The sequence below is a fragment of the Octopus bimaculoides genome, chromosome 8 (assembly GCF_046866305.1).
Source record: "Octopus bimaculoides isolate indiv1 chromosome 8, ASM4686630v1, whole genome shotgun sequence".
In the NCBI taxonomy this organism is placed as follows: domain Eukaryota; kingdom Metazoa; phylum Mollusca; class Cephalopoda; order Octopoda; family Octopodidae; genus Octopus; species Octopus bimaculoides.
The window spans coordinates 53,967,357-53,978,526 of NC_142935.1; the positions used below are offsets into that span (position 1 = coordinate 53,967,357).

At 38.7% G+C, this 11,170-nt stretch overlaps 1 long non-coding RNA gene across 1 annotated transcript; it reads left to right on the top strand.

Annotated features, from left to right (window-relative positions):
* The first annotated feature begins 8,080 nt into the window (after positions 1-8,080).
* LOC149134409 (uncharacterized) lies at positions 8,081-10,294 on the top strand. Its single transcript, XR_016242770.1, has 2 exons — positions 8,081-8,373; positions 9,749-10,294. It is a non-coding gene; the product is annotated as an uncharacterized LOC149134409 (long non-coding RNA).
* The last annotated feature ends 876 nt before the right edge of the window (positions 10,295-11,170 follow it).

Below are 11,170 nucleotides of genomic sequence, written 5' to 3' on the forward strand. Positions count from 1 at the left end.
TATGTATGTATGTATGTATGTATGTACACATGTGTGTATGTACTCGTGTGTATGTATGTACATATGCATGCATGTATGTATGTATGTGCATACATATACATGTATGTATGTACCTATATGTGTGTGTGTGTACATATGTATATATGTATGTATATACAGAGAGAAAGTCAATGACTTGTGAAACTTGGATTGTTTGTCAACCTTGTCCTTGTAAAAATGTATAAATATATGTGTGTATTAATTTGTGCGTCTATCTTTCTATCTCTTTATTCTTTATACAACAAACATACATACATACACGTGCGCGCGCACACACACACACAGGCAGTTTGCAGTGCTCAAGACTTATCTGTCTCAATAACAGCGGTGTTATAAAAGCATTATGTTTATGTCTGTAGATCCAGTGAGCCCTTCCTTGCACCCAATCTGTTCTTGTTAAGCCTTCTCCATTTCTCATATTCTTTACATCAATCCCTCTACTTTTCTGTAGCACTGTTCTGCAGCTATAATACTGAGAGCACATATTTCATGCCTATTTGCACTATCAGTCACCTTCTTTCACCCACAAAAAAGAATCACTCTTCTCTCCTTTAAAAATTTGTCCCTTGTCTTTAATACCACTCTATCCTTCTTATTTTTCACTGATCACTATTTTCTGTGCCTACATAAGTTACTTCTTAGGACTGTTGTTACTTTATTTTTAATACCTGTTATTATCATTTTCATTATCCTAACATATCTACCAATGACTGCCTCATCCTCTATATTTTCTCCCCAACTCACCATAGCCATCCCTACATACCTCTAATTTCCATCTCTGTCACTGTACGTCAGTCTCTCTTGCTCCAGACCTCTCTCTTGCTCCAGACCTCTCTCTTTCACCCAGTACACCTTCTACATATTTTCTGATCACCCTACAGCTTTCCTCCCTTCTTATATTGCTACTTATCACCTCCTCCTTCCTTTGCCACTCCCATTCTTTTATCTTCCTCCTGCCATGTTGATATTTACCATTGACTTCACCTCCATTTTTTGTTCCATACATTACATTCACCTCAACATCCATCTCTGACCATTTGTTACTCTCTTCTCCCACACACTCTAATGAAAACTTATCCACCCATCCTACCCAATTCTTTGTCTTTATTCTTTCTTATACTTACCGTCTTGTATCTTGTGAGTATACTGTTACATCATCTTTGCTATCGGTCTTCTTTCCAGCTACTCTCAGCCACCCTTACATAATGAAGGAAGCCAAGTAACTCCTCTGTCTTTTGTAGCAAGACACTTGTGCTTATCTATCTGTTATATTTTAGCCTCTCAACACCTGACATAAAGCCACACCCATCTCTACTACAACCCTGCTCAGCTAAGGGCCTATTTTGGTCTTCTGAGTTATATGTGAGTTTTCATTATTGTCATTGTTTAATGTTTGCTTTCCATGCATGGGTTGGACTGTTTGACATAGGGCTGGCCAGCAGGGAGCTGTTCAGACTCCAACTGTTTTGGTTTCTATGGCTGGATGCCCTTCCTAATGCCAACTACTAAATATGCTGGGTACTTTTTACATGCCACCGGCACGGTCGCATTTACTCAGTACTGGCATGGGTGCATTAAAGCAGCACTGGACACAGGTGTTTTTTAAGTGACACTGGAATGGGTGCATTAATGCAGCATCACCATGGGTACTTTTTAAGTGGCACTGACATGGGTGTTTTTGAAGTGGCACCAGCATCTGAAAGGCCATACAACTCACAAGACCCAAAAAGACCCTATTGCAAGACCGGTATCATGAAAAAAGAATTTAATATATTCTCTAAAGTCTTTGGCACTACTAAGGGACACCCAGTCATAGAAACCATGCTAAAACAGACACTGGAGCTCAGCGCAGTCCTCTAGTTGGTTGGCTCCTATCAAACCATACCAAACCAGTATGGAGGACAACTGTTAAATGATGATGATGATGATGATGACATGTCACATATCTGCTTATTCTGCTCTTTCAAAGACATGTGGAATAAAAAAAATTCTCTTGCAAAATAGATGTTAATGACAGTAAGGGTATCTGGCTTTTTATATGGTGCCTTGATAATATGTATTCAATAAAACCATGCTATTATGACAAACAGATGTTAGATGAATAGAAAACTAATGAAAAAAAAAGCACATATATTTCCAATAATATAATACTAATTAAACATGAATGATTGGTAAAAGTATAACTTGAATTCTTTTGTACTGGTCCACGAGTCAAAGAAATATTGTATAATAATGATGATGATGATGATGATGATGATGACGATGACGATGACGATGATGACGATGACGATGACGACGACGACGATGACGATGATGATGATGATATTTAAATTTTTAATTTTGACTCTATATCTTCTGGAGGAGTTACCTCAATCCTTTATATATTAACCAAACTGAAATAGATTGACAAAATTATTTTTTGAACCTGTTGAAGACACACCAGATGTTGAAATATCGTTCACTAGATGACAATGGCAGTCTTTTTTTAATTTTGATATTAATATTAATAATAATAATGATAATGGTTTCAAATTTTTCCACAAAGGCAGCAATTTTGTGGGAGGGAATGAGTCAATTACATCGACGCCAGTGTTCAACTGGTACTTATTTTATCGACTCCAAAAGGATGAAAGGCAAAACTGACCTCCGTAGAATTTGGACTCAGAACATAGCAATCGGCAAAATACCACTAATTATTTCATCCAGCATCCTAACGACTCTGCCAGCTCACTGGCTCTAATAATAATAATAATAATAAGCCTTTCTACTAAAGGTGCAAGGCTTGAAATTTTGTGGGAGGGGACTAGTTGATTACATCAACCCCAAAAGGATGAAAGGCAAAGTTAACCTTGAACTCAGAACATAAGGACAGACGAAATGCAGCTCAGCATTTCATCCAATGTGCTAATGATTCTGCCAGCTCGCCACCTTATATGGTAATATTTATTATTATTTCAAATTTTTGCCATGAGGGCAGCTTGATGGAGATGAGGATGAGTTGATTACATTGACCCCAATGTTCAACAGGTACTTATTTTATCGACCCTAAAAGGATGGAAGCAACGTTAACCTTGCCAGAATTTGAATTCAGAATGTAGCGGCACGCAAAATACTGCTAAGCATTTTGCCAGGCATACTAATGATTCTGCCTTATATAATAATAATAATAATAATAATAATAATAATAATAATAACGATGATGATGATGATAATAATGATAATAATAATAATGATTTCTTTTTTAAACACAAGGGTTTACATTAAGAAAAACATTATGGACATTACAGGACAAAACAAAGAATGTATGTGTGTATGTGTGTGAGTGTGTGTTGTTGTGAGGGTTTTGCATTGCAAACAAGATGAACAAAATTTTAAAAATCAACAATGTGTGATCCTCAATAGGGTGGAGACGTTCAAGGGCGGCTCATGAGAAAACCTGCTCAGGGCAGACCCGTTCACCTACACCATTCTCACCACTTTCATCCACCTTTCAGCAAATTGGTTAGAAGACACTTTCCTCTCTACCCTTATTTTCCTTTTCAAGCGACACTTGAAAAAGTTGATCAGAGATTGGCCAAAGAGAAAAGTGTTTGTCTTCAGCCCCTTCATTCTTGTCCACCATACAAACGCTTTCACCATGGCCACCAAGCATATAAACACAGCCATGCCTTCTCAGTTAAAGGAAGGCTGTGGGGTGATCTTCATGATGGATTCAGTTGATCCGTCCCACACGCGACAGCAGCTGTTTGACATAAACCCACAGGTCAGCAAAACTTGGGCACTGGACAAGTGCATATAGGACCGTCTTGTCATCACGCGCACATCACAGATATGCTCAGCTGACGGCACTTCTGTGCCTGTAAAGTTTATCTCGAATGGGCAAATCTCCCTGGTAGCACTGCCAGGCCAAAGAGTTTTAGAAATTATCCATTGGTCCCGGGCTGAAAGTTCTTCAGAAAAGAGTGGCTACTTGATCTTCTTCGACACCCAAGTTCTCCCCAAGAACATCGTTGCACTTTTCCTTCACTAATCCTCTAAAAAATGCTAAAGTGGAGGTTCCAATGTCCAATTGGTTGAGGGCTGTGAGTGCTTGAAGACATTCCACTTTCCAAATGCTCCCTCTCGGTCTCTGTTTTAACCAGGACTGCAGCTCCGTTAAAGAAACTAGCTGTAGAAATACATGTCTGGTGAATCGGGACCACACCTGTTCACCATCAAGGAAGTACTGGAGATGTCGTAGCCTCAGCGCATATCTGCGCATCATCAACCATGGCATGCCCAGGTCACCACTCAGCAGGTGTTGATAGCAGATAGACCGTCTGACCATCAGGACACGTCCCTTCCACAAGAAGTGGAAAACTATATGCTCCAGCTTAATCAGATGGTGGCCAGGACAAGGCACGGTGGTCAAGCAATAGTAGACAGATGTGATATATGCATTAGCCACCTCTGCCTGACCTTTCAGGGATAGCTTTCTCTTGGCCCATTTCCGGGTGAGAATATTCACCCTGCTCGTTACCTCGTCCTAGTTTTTGTCCATCTGGAGGTCTGGACCGAACCAGACCCCGAGAAATTTAACCGGTTCCTCTGTCCAGCGCCCAACGATACAGTTGGATGGCATGAAGCTGCTTCTTCAGGTGCCGAGCCACAAGCCCACTGATTTTTCTTGGTTAATCATCGCTCCTAAAACCGCCTTGTACATGACCATGTTGTCGGAAAAGAGAAAGGAAACAGAAGGAAAACTTGCTTGGTTTTGTTTGGAGGGGCGAATTGTCCGTCCCTCCTGTTTCCAACAGTTAATCATCAAGAATTATCTAATAATATTAACAAATAAAAGCAAAACAGGAACGAAAAATACGTGAAAAGGCCAGGCAGTCCTTCAGTCCCCTCAGAGTTATGTCCCTTAGACTGGGCTTTGGAATCATTACCCTGTGGGCCAGTTGCAAGTGACAATTGTCTCCCAGCAATTTGTATGTGTGTAAGTATGAAAAGGTGAAGTAGGGTGGGTGGGAGAAGTGGCTGGGTGAAAAAGAGGGTGAAAGGGACAGAAGGAGAAAGAAGAAAAGTGGGAAGGGAGTTCAAAGCCAACTTGCATGTGTGTGTGTGTGTGTGTGTGCGCGCGCGCGAGTGCATAGTGTGTGTGTGTGTGTGTGTGTGTGTGAGTGCGTGGTGTGTGTATGTGTGTGATGGGTGTAACGAAATAGTATATATATATATATATATATATATATATATATATATATATATATATATATACTCTTTTACTCTTTTACTTGTTTCAGTCATTTGACTGCGGCCATGCTGGAGCACCGCCTTTAGTCGAGCAAATCGACCCCAGGACTTATTCTTTGGAAGCCTAGTACTTATTCTATCGGTTTCTTTTGCCGAACCGCTAAGTTACGGAGACGTAAACACACCAGCATCGGTTGTCAAGCGATGTTGGGGGGGGGGACAAACACAGACACACACATAAACACACACACACACACACACACACACACACACACACATTATAATGGAATAATTACTGTGAAGCATTGTGTAGAATATAATGTATAAAGGAACATGGGTAAACAAATATATGAATTAATGTAGACTTACCTTGTATTCAATATTTTGGGGTTATGACCCCATTTTCTGGAAAATGAGGTCATAATCCCGAAATATTGAATACAAGGTAAGTCTACAATAATTCAGAAAATGGTGTCATAACCCCGAAGTATTGAACACAAGGTAAGTCTACAGTAATTCCCTTAATTTTTTTACTTGTGATTTACCTTGCATTTACTTCGCATCGTTTTGGCCTTACCCATGTTCCTTTATACAATACACACACACACACACATACACACACACACACACACACACACACACACACACACACACACACACACACACACACACACACACACACACACTCGCATATATGAGAACAGGACGTCACCAAACAGTAAAAAACATGAAATACGAAAGTAAATGAGTTCAATACGCCAACAACGAGAGAAACAAATGGAAAACAGGACAAGTAACATAAAGAACGACCCTTCAGTTGCCGGCTGTCTATTTCGAAATGAGGAATAGGTATACAGCCGACAACTGATGAAGGGTCGCTCTTTATGTTACTTGTCCTGTTTTCCATTTGTTTCTCTCGTTGTTTGTGCATTGAACTCATTTGCTTTCGTATTTCATGTTGTTTACTGTTTGGTGACGTCTTGTACTCATATGAACTTTTTTACACACTGGCTTCCTGATAAAATTCTTGTAAAAGATTTTTTATCCCTTTTTGAATTTATTAATCAAATATATACACGGAATATATTCAATCCTGAATTTTTTTATTCCTGTCACAACACGTCTACCAAAACAATCCAGTAGTTTTTCCCGCTTCTCTGATGAAGATTTATACAGACAAACTTCATTCCCTTTGCTTGGTCGGATACCGAGAGTGTTCGTTTTTGGTAAGGTGAGAATTCTGTTTATTTGCATAAGTTTTCCCATACAATACTATGCTGATGAGCGGAGTCTAGATTCATTCTGGTAATCGCGAAATCGGTCGATACATAGTTGAGTTATTTAAAAGAAAGTTGGTCTTCTTGTGTTGGTTGTTTTTCCTCGCATTCGGTACTAAATATGTTTATTTTGGGAAGTCCAGTGTGTGGCATTATTCTGTAGTAATGCCCCTTATATAAATATATATATATATATATATGTATATATATATATATATATATATATAAATTGAAGTTGGCCGACCGTTGTATTCTTTCTTGTCTTGAGATTCACGGCCAAACGGCTGGGTGGATTCGCGTGAAAAATGGCACACATGTGGAGACGGGTGCATAGATTGGAACGCGCTTTCTATTTTTTCTTAGCCCCCCCCCCCCCCCCATACTTACAGAGAAAATCGATTAAAGCAACCTGCATGCGTGCGTGTATGTGAGTGTGTGGCACTGAAGCCATTCATGCATATGTACATATTAATAAATAAACTGAATGATAAATTTCAGTTATCTCTCTCTCTCTTTCTTTCTTTCTCTCTCTCTCTTTCTTTCTTTCTCTCTCTCTCTTTCTTTCTTTCTCTCTCTTTCTCATATGCACATACACCATCAACATTACTCTCTCTGTCGCGCACACCCCATCAAACATACACACTCAAACACACACAGACATACGCACGCACATCAATTCTCCCCTCTCACCTCAACTTCAAAAGAAGTTCAGTCATAAAACTGTCTCTTCATTCGACGCCCACTTCAAAAGATCGCCTTTCCTTTTCACTTGTCCAGCCATTGATCGAGAGATAAAACACAAACCAACTCCTGTTAAATGCAAAAATCCCGCCAAAAATACACACACAAACGGACATTTCATGTTTTTCAGTTTCTCTATGATTATACACGCGTCGAAAACAATAGCTCTTACATACATCTTAATCTTCAACAAGTATGTATCAATTTCTATAATATAAATTGTTTTTCAAGTCAATGACACACAAATTCACTCACTCACTCTATCTCTCTTTATTACCCTCTTTCTCTCTCACATACACCACACACACACACGCACTTCCATTTCATATATCTTTCAATTACTGCTCTCTGCAAATAAATTTTTTACGGATACAACTGCTTACAAAAATTGGGATCAATGTATAATTTCTTTCTATGTTCATAATTAAATAAATGTTTTAATGATTAGACAGACGTCCAATACAATAGCTCTCACAAACTGACTACGTACAAATTCTTTCTTCACAACTCCTGAAGCCATTTTCTGACAGGAGGGGGTGAAATCATCCTACAGCTGGAGGCTCCAATCGAAATAGGACACGAAATGATCAGGTTGAGAAACGCTGTTATAGATTATGCCTAACCGAAAACAATCACAGTCACATCATCCAAACAGACCAACGCGTCACCCGGTCCAGGAATCGAAACCACAATCTTACGATCATGAGTCCAACACCCTAGCCACTAATCTTGAAGATTGAGAAGCTTTCAATTATGTTTGGGATGCTGGAAAAACGAGTTTGATCAGATAAAGATTTGAAGCTTGCTCCAAGCTTTGCATTTCTGATGTTTCAGCCATCACATCTCTTTTATACTTATTTAGGTTATGGGCATCATATCGACGACACATCAAAACGCTCAAAGATTTCACCAAAAGTGTTTAAGGCGTATATTAAACTACAACTGGAAGAGCTGGAAAAGGCGGGTTGTTTCAGTATAGAAGTTCACCTCATCAAGAACCATATACCAATGGGGTATAATTATATCATTCATTGATGTGACTTCCAGCTTCCGAAGCAATTGCTTTATGGAGGATTTATTCTCGGTAAGTGGCCGCTGCACAAATCAAAAAAGAAATTTCATGTCACAAAATAACTTCATTGCAAAAAATCTCCGCTGAACAGGAGCAAATGGCGTCCTATAACTAGATAATCTCTTTCATGCAGTCTGCAGTCGCATTAGACTTTCAAAAGTCGGATTTGTAATTCACAAAAATCACATACCGGATACTAACATGAAATGCTTATATGTATATGGTAACAACGGCCCCGGCAGAGTACTGCTGCTATCTATAAACGAAGCTGTGTTCGTCTACAGCCGGGTTGAAATTTGATTTTGGACGAGTGCACAAGGGCGGAACTGTTGCTGGGGTGATTCTTGACAAAATAGTTTGCTTTAGTTGTTACAAGAAACGAAACATAATAGGGGTTCGGTATTCATCTGACAGCCACATGGTAGAGAAGCTATCAAAACTATTGCAGTCATAAGTCTGCAATGTGAAAGTGGCTATGCTTGAAATCAAGTTAACGAACCTCCCATATCGACCTACACACACACACACACACACACGTATATATACATACACACACACACACACACACACACACACACACACGTATATATATACATACATAGGTTGATAGATACATACATATATCATATACATGCATACATGCGCAACTTTACATACATTCATGTATATATATGTATATAATGTATACACACAGGCGTGTGCGCGAACACACAAACACACACATAAAATAGACACAAACATGTACACTCTCACTACACATATATAAAAGAGAAGATAAATTATTGAAAGCCCACCCCTGACTGTCACGATATATAACATATTAAATGACTGCAGGGCATCAGGAAAAAAATGGGTGGAGATTCTGCTAAAAATTAAAAGAGACAGGTTATAACTTAGCAAGATTTTGAATGTTGAGATAAAATGCTAAAAAGTCTGAGTAGGTAAAACTGTTGGCAGCTCTGTAAAATTCCTTCATCACTTCTATCATAGATAGATAATTTTAGTTATGATTAAAGAAGTTTCACTTACTCTACATCGCGTATTGAGTACGTTTTTTCCATTTGCAAATACAAACCTTCACAAATACAGACACGTCTGTTTTATCGTCATTTCCGTCAATTGTCGCACAGTTCCTTCATAATTTTATTGTGATTTTCTTTTCTAACAAATCATATTCTTTTTATCGTAACGGTTTTGTATTTCTTTATCTGTACCTCACACAATCTTTCTCTCGTTTTGTCTTTCCTCTCTCACTGTGTTTCTCTTGCTCAAACTCCCCCCCCAACCTCTCTCTCTCACTTGTTTCTCATTATCTTTCTCTCACCCATTCTTGCTTTCAACTCTTTCTCTTTCTCTTTCTTTGTCTTTCACTCTCTATATATTTCAGGCCACTCACTCCTGCGCATCTCCAACGAGTATGAGACGTTTTTGACACAGCTGTTTTGGCGCTACCTAACTCGCGCCGCTGATTCGACGCTGGCTTGTTTGACATCAGATATTTTACTGTTTATCTCGTCTTAACGTTTCTTTTGTTCTCTGTCCCTGTCGATGTCTGTCTGGTTGTCTGTCTACCTGTCTGGTTGTCTGTCTACCTGTCTAGTTGTCTGTCTACCTGTCAGCTTATCTGTATGAAGAGAGGAAAAGTGCTTGCTAATCGTGTTTAAGTAATGAATTGTAACGTTTCTCTCTCTCTCTCTCTCTCTCTCTCTCACCCTCTCTCTGTATGTGTATATTTCAGCTCGTGCACACAAATACAAAGACACACATACATACATACATACATACATACATACATACATACATTCATACATGCCTCGCATGTGTATCGTTGGTGATTTTCTTTCTCTGTCTTCTCTTTGGACGTTTTCTATATTTCTGACGAAGAGTTGCGCTCGAAACGTGAAATCCTCTTTCTTTCCTTTCCTTTTCTGAGCGTCCAATAACACAGTACTTGTTCCACGTCCTCGCGTTGTTGTTTTTTCTTGCTTCTTCATGTTTGGATTGACTATATATATATATATATACACTGTGTTTTAACGTATATAAGGGACCATCGTGTATACAGAACCATCGTGTATAAGGAGCCCCTTAATTTTGGGGCTTAAAATTTGAAGAAAAAAAAGGTTTTGCAAGGGATTATAATACTATCCATTTATAAGAAACTCCCATAATTTTTTTTAACCTAATTTTTTACAAAAAAAGGGTTCCTTATACACGTTAAAATACGGTATGCACACACACACACACACACACACACACACACACACACACACACACACACACACACACATAATTGTTAAAGAGGACAACAAACGTTAAGGCAAAGAAAACATCTCAGGTGATATACATTATTATTACTGGAAAAAAATTCAGTCTTACAGCTGCTACTGGAATATCTCAGAGTATGGGATATTCCGTCATCGGAGACAAATAGGGAAAAGGAGAAGGGTATAGATTAATGAAATGACGACAAAGAAGACAGGAGTTTAGGAACAAGGAGATGAAGAAAGAGAAGAAAAAAGAAGCATAAAAGTTCACATTTCGACTTTCCGATGGTGTAGAAGTAAGTCCAAAAGTCCTTAGGTGGTATCTTGCGTCAAAGACTTTCTCTATTCTCGAGCGTTAACTAATACATCCATTTGTTGTTTACACCACCTGTCTTCGTCTGTTGCTTTTTTCGTAAATTCTCCCATATATATATATATATATATATATATATATATATATATATATATATATATATATATATATGACGGGCTTCTTTCAGTTTCCGAGTATAAAATCCACTCGGCCCGGGTCTATAGTAGAT